This window comes from Artemia sp. Qi Xiang Cuo, chromosome 21, assembly GCF_049724085.1.
Source record: "Artemia sp. Qi Xiang Cuo chromosome 21, ASM4972408v1, whole genome shotgun sequence".
NCBI classification, from domain to species: domain Eukaryota; kingdom Metazoa; phylum Arthropoda; class Branchiopoda; order Anostraca; family Artemiidae; genus Artemia; species Artemia sp. Qi Xiang Cuo.
The window spans coordinates 8,848,112-8,867,981 of record NC_142814.1 but is presented as its reverse complement, the minus strand read 5'-3'; the positions used below and the strand labels follow the sequence as shown (position 1 = coordinate 8,867,981).

The 19,870-nt window shown below is 35.2% G+C and overlaps 1 protein-coding gene across 1 annotated transcript in view; it reads right to left on the bottom strand.

The window, feature by feature from the left end:
* The window catches only part of LOC148939212 (BTB/POZ domain-containing protein 19-like), a 183,175-nt gene that overhangs the window by 125,467 nt on the left and 37,838 nt on the right, over positions 1–19,870 (bottom strand). The window lies entirely within an intron of this gene.

The window sequence follows — 19,870 nt, the reverse complement described above, 5'->3', positions numbered from 1 at the left end:
TATATATATATATATATTTTTTTTGTTTTTTTTTGTGTTTTTTTTTTTGTTGTGTGTTTGTGTGTTTGTGTTTTTGTGTGTGTGTGTGTGTGTATATATATATATATATATATATATATATATATATATATTTTTTTTTTTTTTTTTTTGGGGGGGGGGAGGGGGTCAAACCTCTAACCTGAATACGGCCTTAGCTATCGGTTGTGCACGCTCGTATTTATTAGTTATGGTCAATACTTGGAAACATTATCGCCTCTGAAAATTGTTGTTCTATTCACGACATTACTCAGTGTCTTAAAAAACTTATAGGTGCAAACCGCTCGATTTTTAGTGGACAGACATTGAAGGACTTCTCTGTGTGTGGGGTAGAGGGGGCTGGAACCCAGACAACCCACAAGCAGTCCCCATTTTGAAAAGGGTTCCCTCTCCTAGTTTCCATAGGGTTTTGGACCAATCATAGGCAGCGCAATAGCGCTACCTAAGTAAAGAACGATGTTGGCACAATGTATTGTTTTTTTTTCTAGACCAGGGCACTTCGTATGGAAGGAGTTGTCGTAGAAACTTCGAAAAGGGCTCATTCGATTGGAGAATAGAAGGGCTTGTACCCTTTTTAATAGCCGACAGTGATTGGAAGGCAACTAACGCCCCTTCCACGCCCACCATTTCCCCAAACACATCCAATCAAAATTTTGAGATAGCCATTTTGTTCATCGTAGTTGAAAGTTCTGGAAATGATGTCTTTGAGGAGGACACTCCCCCCCCCCAGTGTTCAGGGCAAGGGTTATAAAAAATTAATTTAAACGTTTTCACTTTTATAACTTTAAGAAATCAAAAGTTAATTAAGATTTTAAGGAATAAATATCAGCATATGTATATTAAACTGACAATGCATATTTTTTTCAGTAAATTCATTTGAATTTTTTTTCAGTAAACTATAAATTATATTCTGGCTTTTAGAAAGCATAGAGTTTAGAACCCTACTCCTATTAATTTCTGCTCGTTTTGAGTTCGACTTATTTTAATTTCTGTTTGTTTTGGATTTCAATTATTGATTGATACTGATTTGTGGTGGTTGTATGCTTGGTAGATTATTTGATTCTATTGTGTTTCATTTTTGGCGTAATGGAGTTATTTAATTTTTTTAAAAAACTTATTTTGTGCAAAATGTTTTTTGATTAATCTAAAAATACAACGATAAGAGACTCGAGTATTGAAGAAGAGGTAGAGAAGAAAATAGAGAGAAAGAGAAAGAAAGGGAGGGAGGGGGAGAGCGAATTTATTTTTAGTCTCGAAAATAAGTTCAAGGGAAATGTTTTCACGACTTGCAGCTCTATTGGATTGGTTGGTTGCAAAGAGAGAGAGAGAGAGAGAGAGAGAGAGAGAGAGAGAGAGAGAGAGAGAGAGAGAGAGAGAGAGAGAGAGAGAGAGAGAGAGAGAGAGAGAGAGAGAGAGAGAGAGAGAGAGAGAGAGAGAGAGAGAGAGAGAGAGAGAGAGAGAGAGAGAGAGAGAGAGAGAGAGATAGAGAGAGAGGGAGAGAGAGAGAGATGGAGAGAGACAGAGAAAGAGGCAAGGCCGTATCCAGGGGGGTTATGAGGTTTGACCCCCCCCCCCCCCGAAATATTTGTCCGACTCGTAAAAAGACGTAATAAAAATGAATATAAACAAATTTTGATGCGTTTTTAAAGTTTGTTTTGTAAGCCCCCCCCCTCGAAAAAATTCTTTTGTAAAACCCACCGAAAAAATCCTGGATACGGCCCTGGAAAAGAGGGACACGTGTTTGCAATTTTTGCAGCTGAAACAGATTGATATATTCCGTTTTGTAAGAGCTTAGTTTGAAAGAGACTATCTCCAATGGTTTTTACCCTCCCCCTTTTTTTTGACCGTTCAGATGCGTTTCTTCTGTCCTTAAAGAAGAACAAGATGCTGCGTTCTTCCGGCTTCCTGAGAACATATTACCAGATGACACGAGACAAACCTATAAACACAACCTGACATTAGAACTATTATGTTTTCAACAGAAGAGACCTCATACCTTCTATGCATTCCCCCATAATGGCAAATAAACAAAGCCTAAATGGACATCATAAAATAAACATTGAGACGACTCTGTTTGTTTTATTGGTTGCCTCCATTCAAAACATAATGAAAATCTATTTTAAAGAAGAATGGTGAGACATTTTTACATTAAAATTTAGATATTTTAGAGCGGGGCCTTTATCAGAACTTCCTATAGAGGAGATTTCATTTAAGGAGAGAGTAGAGCAATAATTGAGTCAAGGGCGTATCTAGGATTTTCATTTACGAGGGGAGGGGGCATAATTTCGGTAAGGGGGTACACAAAATCTTCAAAAACGGGCCAAAAATCAGTTTATATGCATTTTGTAACGTTTTGACAATCTGGAAAAAATCGTGAGGGGGGGTTCAAACTCGATAACCCACCCCTGGATACGGCCTTGAATTGAGTCGTTGAAAAGCCAAACTGACTAACATCAGCTTTTTGCAATTCTAAGACTTTAGTATTAGAGTATTTGACCCCTGGTTTTGTATGTTAAGTAGCTAAATAGAACTAAGCATTAATCCCCCCAATGAAAAAAGCTCTGTCCTCCACAAAACATCCTGCATATAAGGGGAGCTACCCCCCCCCCTATAATCAACTCTTTAAGCTTTTACACTAGTACTTTCCGGAAAAGCATTTTAGAAAGAATGAAAGATAACCAGCTAGTTTCTATAAAAGTTTATTGGCCGATTGTCTTTCGAAACAAGACACGGGGGGGGGGGGAGATTTCAGAATTTTTGAATTGAGATTTCAGAAGCCAAACTGATAAACTAAACTTGTTGCACTTGTAAGGTTTTAGCGTTAGAGCATTTGTCTATTAACTTTGCTCGTTAGCGTGGAAGTTCCATAAAACAGGGTATTAATACCGCAGAATGACAAAGCAGATTATTGTGTAATAATTTATATCTTTTTCAAAACTTTTCAATAATTAAATATTTTTATAGAAGTCAATCTGAAGAATCCACTCAACAAACCTGTCCATAAAAATGTTGAAAAAAAAACGCAACCCAATCGCAAATTTTTCAACAAGATGGATGCTTACTACAATCCGCAAAACCAATGCATCTTTTCTTCTCTTTTGTTGTTTGTTTTACAGAAAATCTGAGCTATAACACGGTTTTCAATCAACAAAGTACTCACGCGCTCTCTGTTTACAGGTCGAAAATTTGTTTGTCAAGGTTGTTATCTCTACAACCAAGGTCACCTCTTTTGAAGATTAACTAAAAAAATAAGTTTTTTTAACTGAAAGTAAGGAGCGACATTATAACTTAAAACGAACAGAAATTATTACGTATATCAAAGGGGCTGTCCCCTAACCTACTCCTCGCTCTTTACGCTAAAGTTTTTTATTGTTTTAAAAAATAAAGTTGTGAGACAGAGTCAAAATTTAGCGTAAAGAGCGAAAGGTTGAGGAGGGGACAGCCCCTTTCATATACGGAATAATTTCTGTTTGTTTTAAGTTTTAATGTCACTCCCTTACTTTCAGTTAAAAAACCTTGTTTTTTTTAGTTAATTTCTGAACGTTTTTGAATTAATGCAGCTTTGATTTTGGCTCACCGCACATGAATAATTAAAACGAAATTCGCATATTAATTTTCCTTTTTTTGGCTAATTGGCTTTCTCGAAATTTTGTTCTGATGTAACTTACGAATTAACTTACGTAACGAATTTCTATATTCTTATGTTTTTATTACGCAAATTAGGCAATTTGCTCCCTAGTCAATACCCTGCTATTTTCGCTAAAGTTCGAATTTTGTTAGAATAACAAACCCCTCAATCACCAAGGCCTTTTAATTATAATAGATGGCTCTTTTGAAAGTACTAAAAGACTTACGAGTAAAGCGTAACTTATTGACTATGGGGCGAACTCCCTCAAATACGTAATAATTTTGGTTCGTTTTAAGTTTTAATGTTGCTTCTTACTTTCAGTTACTTCAGTTTTTTTTATTTAATTTCTGATCGTTTTTTAAATAATGCTAGAAAATCTGGCGCCTCCTTCATAGAAATGTCCTTTCCCCAAGGAAATACCCTTCATGGAAAGATCCTCCCCCGTAATCCCTACTCTGACCCCGACCCCCCACTAGAAAAAAAATTCCTCCTGGAAACGCCTGTATACTTCCCAATAATCAATACTATATGTAAACAATGGGCAAAGTTTATAACTTTCAGCCCTTCCCTCGGGAACAGTGGGGGATTAAGTCATCCTCAAAGACATTAATTAGATTTTCGTCTATGCTGAACAAAATGGCTATCTCAAAATTTTGATTGGGTGACTTCGGGAAAAAAATGAACGTGGGAGGGGGCCAAGCTGCTCTCCAATTTTTTGGTCACTTAAAAAGGACACTAGAACTTTTAATTTCCGTTCAAATGAGCCCTCTCACGATATTCTAGGACTACTGGATCGATACGATTACCCCTGGGAAAAAAAATAAAAAATAAATAAATAAATAAACACATCCGTGATCTCTCCTCTGGCAAAAAATAAAAAATTCTACAATTTTGTAAATAGGAGCTTGAAACCTCTATAGTAGGATTCTATGATACGCTGAATATGATGGTGTGATTTTCATTAAAGTTCTATGACTTTTAGGGGTTGTTTCCCCCCTTTTTTCGAAAATAAGGCAAATTTTCTCAGGCGCGTAACTTTTGATGGGTAAGACTAAACTTGAACTATTGGGTAAGATGGGTAAGACTAAACGTGAACTAAACACGGTTACTATTGAGCCGGGTCGCTCCTTACTTACAGTTCGTTACCACGAACTGTTTGATTCCCTACCTTGAACAACAGGCAAAATCATTTTTCTGCGATTCTTGAACCAGTGATTGTAGAATATCGGAAAAGGACTTATTTAGACGGAAATCACGATATCTATTACACTTTTGAAGTAAAAAAAAGAGGTCACCCCAAATACCCCTCTTCTAAGCTCCCCCTCTTAGCCTTTTAGTTAGCGAAAACTAAAAAACACTATGAAAAATTGCCTACAGAAAAAAAATGTCCTTTTTTGAATTGACATTTTGAAATTTTGAAAATGTCAAAATTCAAAACTGAATTTTTTGTCTGTGACCTCTCAAAGATACCGGTAACAACACACTCCTCGTGCTCTTTATCCGCAAATATTGCAAATTTGCAAATATTCCGTGGGAAGTAAAATCTACATTTAATGCCCTATTTTAGCAATAATATATGTTAGCTTCTTTAGTTTCGTCTCCTTATTTCAAAATTTATTTTTGTAAGGCTTATTGTGCAAATTAAAAAATGAGCAGAAAGTAAATTCTAAAAAACAAAGTGTTTCTTACGGAGGCAAAGAGAAAAGTTGAAACTTGAAACGTAAAAAGCTAGTGTTTCGTGGCTTACGCAAGACGTATCAGAAGCAGATCAACTAAACTGAATCATGATAGTTCTCAATGCTTGTAGAATTAAAAATGTATGCTAAAAGCATAGCCGTAACCAGGGGGGTTAGGGGTTTGAGCCCTTCCAGAAAAGTTTGTCCGAGTTGTAGAAACACAGCCAAAATGCATATAAACAAATATTTGATGTATTTTATTTTAGTTTTTTTGTGTAACCCCATCCCCGAAAAAAACCCTTCTTCGAACAAAAATTCTGGATACGGCCCTAACTAAAAGCGGTACTGTTGTACTAAACGGACTCTTTTATATACGGCAATGCATACCAGTCACGAAATAGATCGAGACGCGTTATGAAAACAGGTTTACTCTGCCTTCTGGGATATAAACAAAGGCAAGAACTGTATTTAATTGTTGTTTTTTGGGGTGTAGGGGGAGAAAAAGGTACCTAGGTTAGGTTAGATTGCTTATATAATATATGGTATGCTTTGCCCCCCATCCCCCTAATGTGCAAATATACAGCCCAAATTTGTTTCTAAACTATTATATATTCATCCTATTTTATTTTATTTCATTAGCATTAACCAAACTAGCACTATATGAAAGAGTCCGTTTAGTACAACAGTACCCTAAAAGCTATTGATATCATAGCCAGTGTAAGGCTATTGACAGCCTTTAAATATTGTTTTTTTTATTTACTGCTGGCTACATGGGGGATTTTCTGCTCCTAAGATAGCATCCTGTTCTTGGGGTCAGTTTTCTGTTTCCAATAAGGCCATATTTTTTAGAATTCTACAAATATTGGGAAGTATAATGATGCAATTTTCTTTTACCTAGTTTTGTAGACATATCTTGCATAACCTGCAAAGCGATAATTTGCGTCCTTTTTAAGTTTCAACTTGCTTCATACTTCCGTGAGAAAAACTTTCGCAATTTTTTTTTCGTAATTAATTACTGCTACTATTACTATAAACAACTCATTGCAACAACAAGCCACCTGAAGCCAACACAGGCCACGCATACTCCTTCTTTGAACCAAATTCAAAATACTGTTTGAAATACGATAAGTCAGGCGGGTACCAAAAACAATCTGTAGACAATATCTCCGGAAAACAATTAATAAGTCCCCCTCCGTCTTCCAAACTGCGCATGTTTCAGAGCCGTACTTGGCCATTCTCATTATTGTAGATGATGAGAGTCTCCCACAACTTACACAGGACGAGGGAAGGAGTTAATGACGGAGCGGAAACCCCAAACCATCTCACAGCACCAGAACCGCTCCTAACTTTTATACCCAACCTATCCTCGTCAGGGTATTCGTCAGACAACAAATTCAGGTGATGAATCTATGTTTGCGCCACGCATTAGTTCCTTTTCTCTCCCGTGTTCTTTTTAGAAGCTATATTTATAACCAATTTTATTATTATATTTATTATTTAATTTGTTATTTATATTTAATTATATATATATATATATATATATTATATATATATATATATATATATATATATATATATATATTTATATATATATATATATATATATATATATATATATATATATTATATATATATATATATATATATATATATATATATATATATATATATATATATATATATATATATATATATATATATATATATATATATATATATATATATATATATATATATATTTATTATATTTATACTATTATCATTATATTTATATTATTATATTTATTTATTATTTATATTTAATATATATTTATTACTTTGAAAAAATCAGATATTATATTGAATTATTTACATTATTGCAACAATCTTTGTCGCAGATTTAAGTCCAGTTTATGATAACGATTATTTTAGTTAAACACATCTTTTGTACCTTGATGTTCAAACAGACAATCCGTTTTTATAGCTTAAATTGTCAAAAAAATAGATAAAACTGATGAATATTGTGTTAAAAACACGTCAATAAACACAAGATAAATACATTTAGACAATATAATCCAACAGAATGGTTGTAAAATCCTATTTATTGACACCAAATAAGTATTTTCTGCGATGGTTACAAAGAAATTAAGATGTATTACAATGATAAATAGGAGCTGGCAGTATTTGACAGCCAAACAGCCAAATAGTTGGTAAAATGGCAGTATTTGACAGCCAAACAGCCAAATAGTTGGTAAAATGGCAGTATTTGACAGCCAAACAGCCAAATAGTTTCACAGCCAAATCGACCGTTCCACAGCGTAAATCGACAGTTTTAACCACAGTTTATATAATATACCAGTAAGTTTACCGCAGATGATTTCTGGCTCTTCATTCTCGGTGCGAACAAAAAGCTCCTCCCACTTATTTCTGCACTTATTGTCCGCTTTTTGGTTACTGGATAATTATATAAACTGTGGTTTTAACATAGAGATACAAAGATTTCTAATGTAAAAAAAATGTCTTATTTCAAACCTTTCATAGTGCAGAAAAATCGGAATTATTTAATGTCCTTTATTTCAATTTACTAAACAAATATGACAATTAATGTCACAAAATAAAACAATGGAACTAAGCAGATAGTCTTTATGTGGGAGAATAGGACGCATTTTTATTCATAATTTTGAGGCTCTAGCAGAAAACAGTGAAATTTTTTTTTTCAAGCGAAAACGGTCAAGCGACATCACTGATCAATCTGATAAAAAACGATGATCTTCAAAGTTTTTCTGCAAAATCTCTGTATAAAAAAGGAGGGGGGGGGGGGTTCTTTCGAATGCTTATATAAAAAGATTTATAATAGTACAGTTTTACCATTACCGAAACAGAAAGCTTTAATGTACTTGAAGCCAGCCTTGAAGTTCTTTAAACTTAAAGTTCTTTGAACTTCTCATCCAAATTCAACGGCTCTTGTGAGCAATCTTTCAAAAAGTATTGTGATAAAAAGTCATACTTTAGCGTAGAGAACTAGGGTAGAGGAAAGTGCAGTCCCCTTCATATACAGAATAATTTCTGTTTGTTTTAAGTTTTAGTGTTTGCTCCTTACTTTCAGTTAAAAACGCTTGTTTTTTTTTATTAATTTCTGACCGTTTTTCAGATCATGCCTGGAAATCCCCGTCCTCCTCCCCCTTGTAAAATTTCCCCTAGAAAATACACCCCAGAAACTTTCCTTCTCACGTTTAAATTCTCCCTGTAGAAAATTCCCCCCCCCACGAAAAAATACCTCCTTATATTTCCGAATAACAAATATACTGACTATAAATAATGTGAACAATGGCCAAATTGCGTAACTTAAAGCCCTTTCCATTGGGATAGGAGGGTGGTCATTTCATATCTAAAGGCGAAATTATTGGATCATTCAACTATGCTGAACCAAATGGCTATTTCAAAATTTTGCTCTGATGACTTTGTGGGGAAAGGGAAAGCGGGGCTGGTTCCTTTCCTATCATTTTGGTCACTTAAAAAGGGCACTAGAACTTTGACTTCTGATCAAATGAGTCCTCCCTCGATCTTCTAGGATCACTAGACCGATACGGTCATCCCCAGAGAAAAAAAATAAAAAAATAAAACAAAAACAAAACACCATCTGTGATGTTCATTCTGGCAATTAAATAAAAAAAAAACAAGTTTATTCCAAAGGAAAGTAAGAAGAAACGTTAAAATTCAAAACTAACAGAAATAATTCCGTATACGAAGGAGTTACTCCCCCCCCCTCAAGACCTTATTCTACACGTTAAACTTTTTAGCACTTTTAAAAAAGCTACCAATTATAATTAAACAACCCTTGTGTTTCAAGAGTCTTTCTTAAAAAAAATAGGACAAACAGTCAGGCTTAAACACAAATAGCAAGGTATTCAGGAGGAGGGAAACCCCTTCATATACGGAATAATTTCTGTTAGTTTTGAGTTTTAATATTGAGACAAAGCCTAGGACGAGGGGGGCCAAAAATATGGGGGACAGAGAACCCCTCCGCCCTCTCTTTCTACCCAATCGACGCCACTGAGGGATGCTCTTTACTTGACATTCATTATCATGAATATCTTGATAATAATTTTGACTGAAACTTCAACTGAAGTTTGAAAAAGGTGGCGAGGAGTAATTCTCATAATTCTCGTGGCCTCAATGAGCGCACAATATCTACTAGCAAAAAAAAGAAGAAAAAAAAGCGCTTTTGAAGCAATTAAGTTTTGCAGAACTGTAATCAAAAGTTGAGGCCATTATGGCTCCATTTTTCAATTGGTAAAGTAAAAAGTTCTTGTAGATTTTCCATGGCAGGCACGGTAGGACGTAAGGGGACTTTAGACCTCTCCCCCCTCTGAAAAAAGTCTCGAGGTTTTTACAATATTTCTGAAGATTCCTGGACCACTAAAGTTATTTGTTTATTTTCGCGTTTTTTATCTAGTTTATATCCCCCTCCCTTAAGACTGGGCCCTCCCGTAGTAAAATCACATGCATGTACCTATTTCGTAGGAAGGAAAATGTCTGGTCTGCCTATCGGGCACTTGTTACACCACTGAAGACTAGACGAGTCTTTAGGGCCGCTGCAGACAGAGGAGAGGAGACGTCTGCTCAATAAAGGACCTGATCAGACACGCATACAGAATTTATTTCGAAGTTTATTCTACTTTTTGGGGGACACAAATTAGACAAGGCACTAAAAATAGGCAAAAATAGACAAATTTGTACGGAAGATTTGAGAATCTCAATATTTCAGCAAGGGGGGGGGCAAAGACCCGAACGTCGACTGTGTGTAAGTGGCTGATACTGATACAGGAAGTCACCATGACATCAAGAAGAAGTTCACATTGTCGGTGGTTGGAAGACAAGCGACGATGAGAATCATTACATATAAGCCTGCCGCGTAGCCGTGGACCTGCGGGCATATATATATATATATATATATATATATATATATATATATATATATATATATATATATATATATATATATATATATATATATATATATATATATATATATATATATATTGGAAATCTAACGGCCAAGATCTATTTCATCACTATTTTTAAAAAATGTTAGTTTGGCATAAGCATATTACAAGATGTTTCCGTCATCCGTTAAATGCCATTTGAACATCAATACGCTAAAACCAGCAACCCAAATGATTGTCAAATTCTTAATTATTCAAAAATAAATTAAATCCCTAATGAGGGACAGGTCCGGTGAGTAAGCACACACTTCCCAATCAATTTTGACATGGTGATACCTGTCATGTCAAGAATTTAAATATGAATGACATTCAACATCAGGGATCAACTCAAAATTCAAACGCCTTTTAGTCTCATTGACAACCTGAAAAGCAAATAATGAAGTGACATTTTGAATTGACTAAAATGGCGCCATGATTGTGAAGAATAGAACTTGAGGATGCTTGGATTATATCTAATATGGAATAGGCCTAGCCCTACTAAAATCAGCTTTTTGAAGTTCTAAAAGGGGCAAGTCAAGTCTTAACTATTCGAAATGGCTTTTAGAGGACATGGCTTTGGTTGAATGATCTCATTGTGCGTGAAGAAATGCAATTCAACATTGATGCAAGAACTCGCAGAGAAAGTCTTTGCGTGATATACCCAGGATCAGTTACGTAATTAAAACCAGCAAATCCTATCCCCAAGATTTACCTTCTGTTTTTCCTTTTTTCCCTGTCTAGGGGAAAAGAGAGTTTCACCGTTTTCCCCCTTTTAATGCGTCCTTGTTTTTAGATTTTTTCGAGTTTCTCCAAGAATCCAATTCTTACGAACGGCCTTCTCAGTGTATTTGATGAATAAGAGTGAGTGTTTTAAAGTTTCTAATTTTCCTAAAGAAAAATTAGTAAGAATAACTTCTCTTTCTTTCTGTAGCTTGTTTACTCTGTTTTCTTTATAGGAGGGCAACTGCTCCCCTGCGCCAATAATCTACGTCGATTAGTCGGGGCCTTGCTGAGTAAGGGTCATTTATTCATCAAACAGTTCGTGGTAAGGAACTTTAAGTAAGGAGCGACCCGGCTCAATAGCAACTGAAACTCTAAAACACGGAATTTTGATACCAATAGATACATCAAAAGAATCAGATTTTAATGCTGATTTCAAATATATAAGTTTCATCAATCAAAATCTTACCTATCAAAAGTTACTTGCCTGAGAAAATTTGGCTGATTTTCGAAAAAAGGGGGAAAAACCCCCTAAAAGTTATAGAACCTTAATGAAAATCACACCATCATATTCAGCGTATCAGAGAACCTACTGCAGAGGTTTCAAGCTCCTATCTACAAAAATGTGGAATTTTCCATTTTTTGCCAGAAGAAAGATCACGGATGCGTGTTTATTTGTTTTTTGTTTTTTTTTCTTTTTCCCAGGGGTGATCGTATCGACCCAGGAGCCCTAGAATTATCGTGGGAGGGCTAATTGGAACGGAAATTAAAAGTTCTAGTGCCCTATTTAAGTGACCCAAAAAAATGGAGGGCAACTAGGCCCCATCTCAAGCTCATTTTTCCCCAAAGTCATCTGATAAAAATTTGAGATACCCATTTTGTTCAGCATGGTCGAAAATATTATAAATATGTCTTTTAGGATGACTTAATCCCTCGAAGCCCCCAGGGGGAGGGCTGAAAGTTATGAACTTTACCCAATGTTAACATATAGTAGGCCTATTGGTTATTGGGACCCGGCTCAATGGTAACCGAAACTCTAGAAAATGGTATTTTGATGCAAATAGATACATCAAAAGAATCGGATTTTAATGCTGATTTCAAATATATAAGTTTCATCAAGTTTGATCCTACTTATCAAAAGTTATGCGCCTGAGAAAATTTGGCTGATTTTCGAAAAAAGGGGGAAATACCCCATAAAAGTTATAGAACCTTAATGAAAATCACACCATCATATTCAGCGTATCAGAGATCACTAGTGTAGAAGTTTCAAGCTCCTATGTACAAGAATTTGTAATGTTGCATTTTTTGCCATAAGAAAGATCACGGACGCGTTTTTATTTTTTTTTTTTTTTGTTTTTTTTTTTTTTCCAGGGGTGATCTTATCGGCTCAGTGGTTCTAGAAAATCGTGGGAGGATTCATTGGAACGAAAAGTAAAAGTTCTAGCGCCCTTTTTAAGTGACCAAAAAAAATGGAGGCCAACTAGGCCCCCTCCCACGCTCTTGTTTTTCCAAAGTCACCCGATCAAAATTTTTATATAGCCATTTTGTTCAGCATGTTCGAAAATATTATAAGTATGTCTTTTAGGATGACTTAATCCCCCGAAGTTCCCGGGAGGAGGGCTGAAAGTTATGAACTTTGCCCAATGTTAACATATAGTATTGGTTATTGGTAAGTATACAGTACAGACGTTTTCAGGGGAGATTTTTACTGGTAGTGAGGGGGGGGGGGGGTCGGGCAGGGACGTACGCAGGGGGGGCCTCCAAGCCCTGGCCCCCCGAAATCTCACAATTTTTTTCATTTTCCCATAATTTTCTGATTTTTCTCACAGAATAATGGGTTTGAAGGATTTGGCCCCCCCGCGAACCAAATTGGGCCCTCCCACCCCCGAAAAAAATTCCTGCGTACGTGCCTGGGGTCGGGGGTTATGTAGGAGGATCTTTCCATGAAGGAAGTTTTCATGGGGGAAGGGACATTGCTATGAAGGGGACGCCGGACTTCCCAACATTATTTAAAAAAAGATCCGAAATTAAATATAAAAAAAAACAAGTTTTTCAACTGCAACATCAGCAACATCAAAACTTTAAACGAACAGAAAATATTACACATATGATTGGGTTCACCCCCTATTCAATACCTCACTCTTTAAGCAAAATATTTTTCAGTACTTTCAAAAGAGATATTTATTCTAATTAACGGCCTTTGTGATTAAGCGGTCATTTTTAAAGAATTGGAGCAAAATTTGAACTTTTGCTTAAAGAGCCAGGTATTGACTAGGGGCGAACCCCCTAAATATACGTATTAAAAATATATGAATATAGAAGTTCGTTACGTAAGTTAATTCGTAAGTTACGTATATTTATTACTAATAAAAACGTACGTAAATAAAATGAAACAAGTTTCGAAAAAGCCATTCAACCAAAAAAAAGTAAATTAATATGATAATTTTGTTTTAATTATTCATGTACTGTGAGCCAAGATCAATACCTGCATTTATTCAAAAACGTTCAAAAATTAAATAAAAAAAAACAAGTTTTTTTAACTGAAAGTAAGGAGCGACATTAAAACTTAAAACGAACAGAAATTATTCCGTATAGATAGATAGATAGATAGATAGATCGTGTATTTCAAAAAGCCCAAGAGCCATATACACACAAAAAATATGAAATAGAAAAATTACAACAGAGCAAATTACAAACACACATTAACATTAATACATAGCGAAAAATACCTTCTGTTAAAATAAAAAAAAAAAAAAAAAAAACATTAATTCCATATAATTAATAAAAATTAATTTTAAAAACATTTCCTTCTTTTTAATCTCTTCTCTATGTACGCACCAATACGAAATATTGTGGTTGGATTACTACTTTGTAAGATATTTGGAAGCAGCAAAACAATCCCATGTAAGTAATTTTCCCTTAAATCAGAGAGCACCGGGCACTTTCGGAGAAAATGGTCCAAATCTTCGTCCTCATCCCTACAAAGAGGACACACATACCGACCATCAGGATGTACTATCCCTCTGTCGAACACCATTTGTCTACTCTGGATTGGAAGGCAATTCGCCCTAAGCTGAATCCATCGACATAAAATCATAGCCGGTAAATTGAATTTAAAATAAATTTCCTCTCCAAAACTAGGTTTAACCTGATTATAATGATTCAATGTGGCAGAATTTAAAACCAGCCCTTGCCAATACTGAATTTCTTGACCCTCTAAGATAAATCTTACCTGGCTTACTAAATTTGTTGGTAGATCAGGGGAACCAAGACCGTCATTCCATAAGTAAGCCATTCCCACACTTTCTAGTAATGACCTAATTTGGGATGGCCACGACCTTTTCGAATCATAGCTCAACATCTGATAATAAGCAGCACTTACTAGTCTGTCTTCATTGGACCTAATGATCTTCAACCAAAATCTAAGCATCAAAATAGACCTACGTAGTTTTAACGAAAACAGGCCCATATCACCTTTCAGAACCTGTGAATGAGTTGTCTGATGTAATCCAAATAGTCTTTTATAATACTGGAGCTGGAGGGACTCCAACTTGTGTGCCGCTTCTCCGCCCCAAATCTCCGCTCCATACTCTAATACTGGTAAAATTTTTGTATTAAATATTCTTTTGTGCATTTTTAGGTTTTTAAGTCCCATTATCGTCGGATTTCTAAAAATTGCAGACATGGCCACTTTACCTCTATTAATTAATTCATCAACATGACTCTTTAAACTTCCATTTTCCGATAAAACAAATCCTAAATATTTTATTCTTTTACTTGATTTAAGTTCCTCATTATTAAATTTAAATTTATAATTATCTTCGCCACTTGTTTTCCTTTTTTTAAAAATAACAACTTCACTCTTTTCAACATTCAGCCTTAGTTTTTTCATCTGCAAATAATCATCTATAAGACTCAAAAGCGTGTGCAGATCTTGCGGTGTGCTAGCCACCAAAGCAATATCATCTGCAAATAATAGTAGTGATAGTTTATGGGTCTCTAGACTAACATTCGGAGCCCATCTATTCTCTAGATAATCAACAACATCATTTATAAAAATGTTAAACAATTTAGGAGAAAGAGTGCTGCCTTGTTTTACACCCAGCTTAATATTAAAAAACATAGAAAACCTGTTACCAACTAGCACGATTCCACTCACACAAATATACATACTCACTATCAACCTCACAAACAACTGAGGGAGGCCAATTCTAAACAGGGCATCCTCTAGTAGCTCTCTGTCGACACTGTCGAACGCCTTGTGGAGGTCCAGAAATCCCACATAGAGACAAGTTTTTCCCTTTCCATATTTATCAATTAATGCCCTTAAAATAAATATTGTATCTACCGTCCCGTACCCTGTTCTGAAACCTCCTTGTTCTTCATGTATTACATTATTTTTATATAACCATTTAGAAAGCCTTGTATCTAGTATTTTCTCCATTATCTTACTTAAAGCAGGGACTAGCGCTATTAAACGATAATTTATGTGCAACTTAGGGTTACCTCTCTTAAAAAGTGGCATAAGCAATGATCTCTTCCACTCATTTGGCCATTGTCCTGAAGTTAGCACCTTATTACAAAGAAAAACAATTATCGACATAAAAATTGAAAGAAAATTCTTAAATAACGTTATTGGTACACCATCGACACCCGCAGCCGAACCTCCTTTTAAATTCTTGAATGCAAACTTGACCTCATCATTACTCACTTCCCCTACTAAATCATAATCATGTTCCTTCATGGGATAAACAACCATCTCTGTGGTATGTGTTACCTCTTGTAATTCTGCGCAATCACCTTCCATGCTTTCTAGGTAATCAGGCCATATGAAATGGGCTGTCCCCTCCTCAACGCCTCCTCAACGCCCTCCTCAATAGATGGGCATATATGAAAGGGGCTGTCCCCTCCTCAACGCCTTTCTCTTTACGATAAAGTTTGAATTTCTCAAAAATCTACTTTTTTAAAAAAAAAAAAACCTTGTGCTTACAGAGTTTGGTGTTGAGGAGGTCACAGCACATTTCATATACGGGATAAGATCAAAACCTTCATTTATTCAAAAACGTTCAAAAATTAAATAAAAAAAACAAGTTTTTTTAACTGAAAGTAATGAGCGACCTTATAGCTTAAAACAAACAGAAATTATTACGTAAATGAAAGGGGTGTCCCCTCCTCAACGCCTCGCTCTTTACGCTAAAGTTTGACTTTCTCACAACTCTATTTTTTTTAAACAATAAAAAACTTTAGCGTAAAGAGCGAGGCGTTGAGGAGGGGACAGCCCCTTTATGCGGAATAATTTCTGTTCGTTTTAAGTTTTAATGTCGCTCCTTACTTTCAGTTAAAAAAACTTGTTTTTTTTTAATTTAATTATTACCAATAACAGCAATGGCTATAACTCCAGGAAGGGAACAGTTTGACGAGTGGCGTAATTCCGTCAAAATCCTAGGGGGAGGGGCTTAGTTAAGAGCCTATTTTCCCAATTAAAGTGAAAATGACAGTGAAAACTAAAAATGATCCATATTCAAACGTAAGGAGTGACCCAGCGCAATAGTAACCGAAACTCTAAAAACCGGAATTTTGATACCAATAGATACATCGAAAGAATCAAAAAATTTTATGCTGATTTCAAATATATAAGTTTCATCAAGGTTAGTCTTACCTATCAAAAGTTACGAGCCTGAGAAAATTTGCCTTATTTTCGAAAAAAGGGGAAAACATTCCCTAAAAGTCATATAATCTTAATGAAAATCACGCCATCAGGTTTAGCGTTATCAGTAAACCCTACTGTAGAGGTTTCAAGCTCCTATCTGCAAAAATGTGGAATATTGTATTTTTGGCCAGAAGAAAGATCACGGATGCGTGTTTATTTTTTTATTTTTTTTTCTTCCCAGGGGTGATCGTCAAGGCCGTATCCAGGGTGGGGGGTACCCGGTTTGAACCCTCCCCCCCCTGAAATTTTTGACCGAGTCGAAAATTACTCTAAAAAATACCTGTAAAGACAAAACCTTAGGATGTTAGACAAAGTCCACGGGAAAAAATTGGGTAAACCCCCCTCCCCCGAACAAAAATCCTGGATCCGCTCTTGGTGATCGTATCAACCCAGTGATCCTAGAATATCGCGCGAGGGCTCATTCGAACGGATTCAAAAGTTCTATTGCCATTTTAAGTGACCAGAAAAATTGGGGGGGGCAACTAGGCCCTCTCTCACACTCATTGTTTCCCCAAAGTCACCCAATCAAAATTTGATAGCCATTTTGTTCAACATAGTCGAAAAATCTAATAAAGATGTCTTTGCGGATGACTTAATCCCCCACAGTACCCGGGGGAAGGGTTGAAAGTTATGAACTTTGCCCAGTGTTTACATATTGATTATTGGGAAGTATACAGACATTTTCAGAGGTTTTATGTCGTAGGGGGGAGGGGGAAGGGAGAGGGGATTACGTGGGATGATTTTTCCATGGAGGAATTCTTTAGGGGGAAGGGATTTTTCTACGAAGAGGGCGCCGGATTTCCAAGCATTATTTAAAAAACCATCAGAAATTAAATAAAAAAAATTCAACTGAAAGTAAGGAGCAACATTAAAACTTAAAACGAACAGAAATTATAACGTAAGTAGAGTAGGAACTACCATTTCTACGACGCCCCCGTACCAAAGAGATTTTTACCTATTAGCCAAGTTTAAAAAAAAACAACCTACTAATCAACTTACAGATGAATGACCACGGATTTAACCTAAAAAAAAAACTTGTATATCAGGAACTAGAAATCTACATGCATTCCATTTTTGGAACTAGGAGCGAGATTGTGTGACGCTATAAGACTGGTTTCGTTTCATGGGTTCATTAATAGAAGGACTATTGTTTTTTGAAAAGGGTAATTACTTCTTTAGTTCACGAGATTTGCGAATTTTTTGCGAAAAGATATTTGCTTAAAGGTATTGCGATGGTTAAGAATGCCTCACGGGTAATTAAAGAATGGGATGCTTGCATCAACAATACAAAGAATATGCTATTATACTTAATAGATTTGACGCAGGAATGGGATGCTATAATTAGAATGATTTTAAGTTGAAAAATTGTGACATAAAAATAACTCAGTTATTTGCTTGCGTGTATAGGAATTCCCATGTTATTTGCTTGCTTGTATTTTGTGTTAAAATAAGTAGTTTTTATATCTTTTAAAAGAGCTTTAATGGGTTTGAGAGACTCAGTTGCCTAATTCCGTGTGATTTTTCTTTACTTGATGGTCATTAAAAAAGAAATTTTTGTTTTAAATAAGAAGTTTTTGTATCTTTTAAAAGAGCTTTAAGGGGTTTGAGAGACTCAGTTGCCTAATTCAGTGTGTTTTTTCTTTACTTGATGGTCATTAAAAAAGAAATTTTTGTGTTAAATAAGTAGTTTTTGTATATTTTAAAAGAGCTTTAAGGGGTTTGAGAGACTCAGTTGCCTAATTCCGTGTGGTTTTACTGTACTTGGTGGTCATTAAAAACGAAAATTTTGTGTTAAATAAGTAGTTTTTGTATCTTTTAAAAGAGCTTTACGGGGGTTGAGAGACTCAGTTGCCTAATTCCGTGTGATTTTTCTTTACTTGATGGTCATTAAAAAAGAAATTTTTGTGTTAAATAAGTGGTATTTGTATCTTTTAAAAGAGCTTTACGGGGATTGAGAGACTCAGTTGCCGGATTCCATGTGATTTTTCTTTACTTGGTAGTCATTTGTTGTATCTTTTAAAAGAGCTTTACAGGGTTTGAGAGACTCAGTTGCCTAATTCCGTGTGGTTTTTCTTTACTTGGTGGTCATTAAAAACGAAATTTTTGTGTTAAATAAGTAGTTTTTGTATCTTTTAAAAGAGCTTTACGGGGATTGAGAGACTCAGTTGCCGGATTCCGTGTGGTTTTTCTTTACTTAGTGGTCATTAAAAACGAAATTTGTGTGTTAAATAAGTAGTTTTTGTATCTTTTAAAAGAGCTTTACAGGGTTCGAGAGACTCAGGTACTTAATTCCGTATGGTTTTCCTTTACTTAGTGCTAATTAAAAACGAAATTTTTGTGTTAAATAAGTAGTTTTTGTATCTTTTAAAAGAGCTTTACGGGGATTGAGAGACTCAGTTGCCGGATTCCATGTGGTTTTTCTTTACTTGTTGGTCATTAAAAAAGAAATTTATTTGTTAAATCAGTAGTTTGTGTATCTTTTAAAAGAGCTTTAAGAGGTTTGAGAGACTCAGTTGCCTGATTCCGTGTGGTTTTTTTTTACTTGGTGGTCATTTGTTGTATATTTTAAAAGAGCTTTACAGAGTTTGAGAGACTCAGTTGCCTAATTCCGTGTGGTTTTCCTTTACTTGGTGGTCATTAAAAACGAAATTTTTGTGTTAAATAAGTAGTTTTTGCATCTTTTAAAAGAGCTTTACAGGGTTCAGGAGACTCAGTTGCGTAATTCAGTGTAATTTTTCTTTACTTGGTGGTCATTAAAAACTAAATATTTGTGTTGAATAAGTAGTTTTTGTATCTTTTAAAAGAGCTTTACAGGGATTGAGAGACTCAGTTGCCGGATTCCATGTGGTGTTTATTTACTTTGTGGCCATTAAAAACTAAATTTTTTGTGTTAAATAAGTAGTTTTTGTATCTTTTAAAAGACCTTTACGGGGATTGAGAGACTCAGTTTTACCTTGTCACAGTTACATTTTCTTGATTTTTCAAAGTTCATTTTGAATTTCTTTCGTTGAAATGCAAGAGTTGGAATATTTCAGTAGTGTTTGGTTGTGGTTTACCTTGTCACAGTTACATTTTCTTGATTTTTCAAAGTTCATTTTGAATTTCTTTCGCTGAAATGCAAGAGTTGGAATATTTC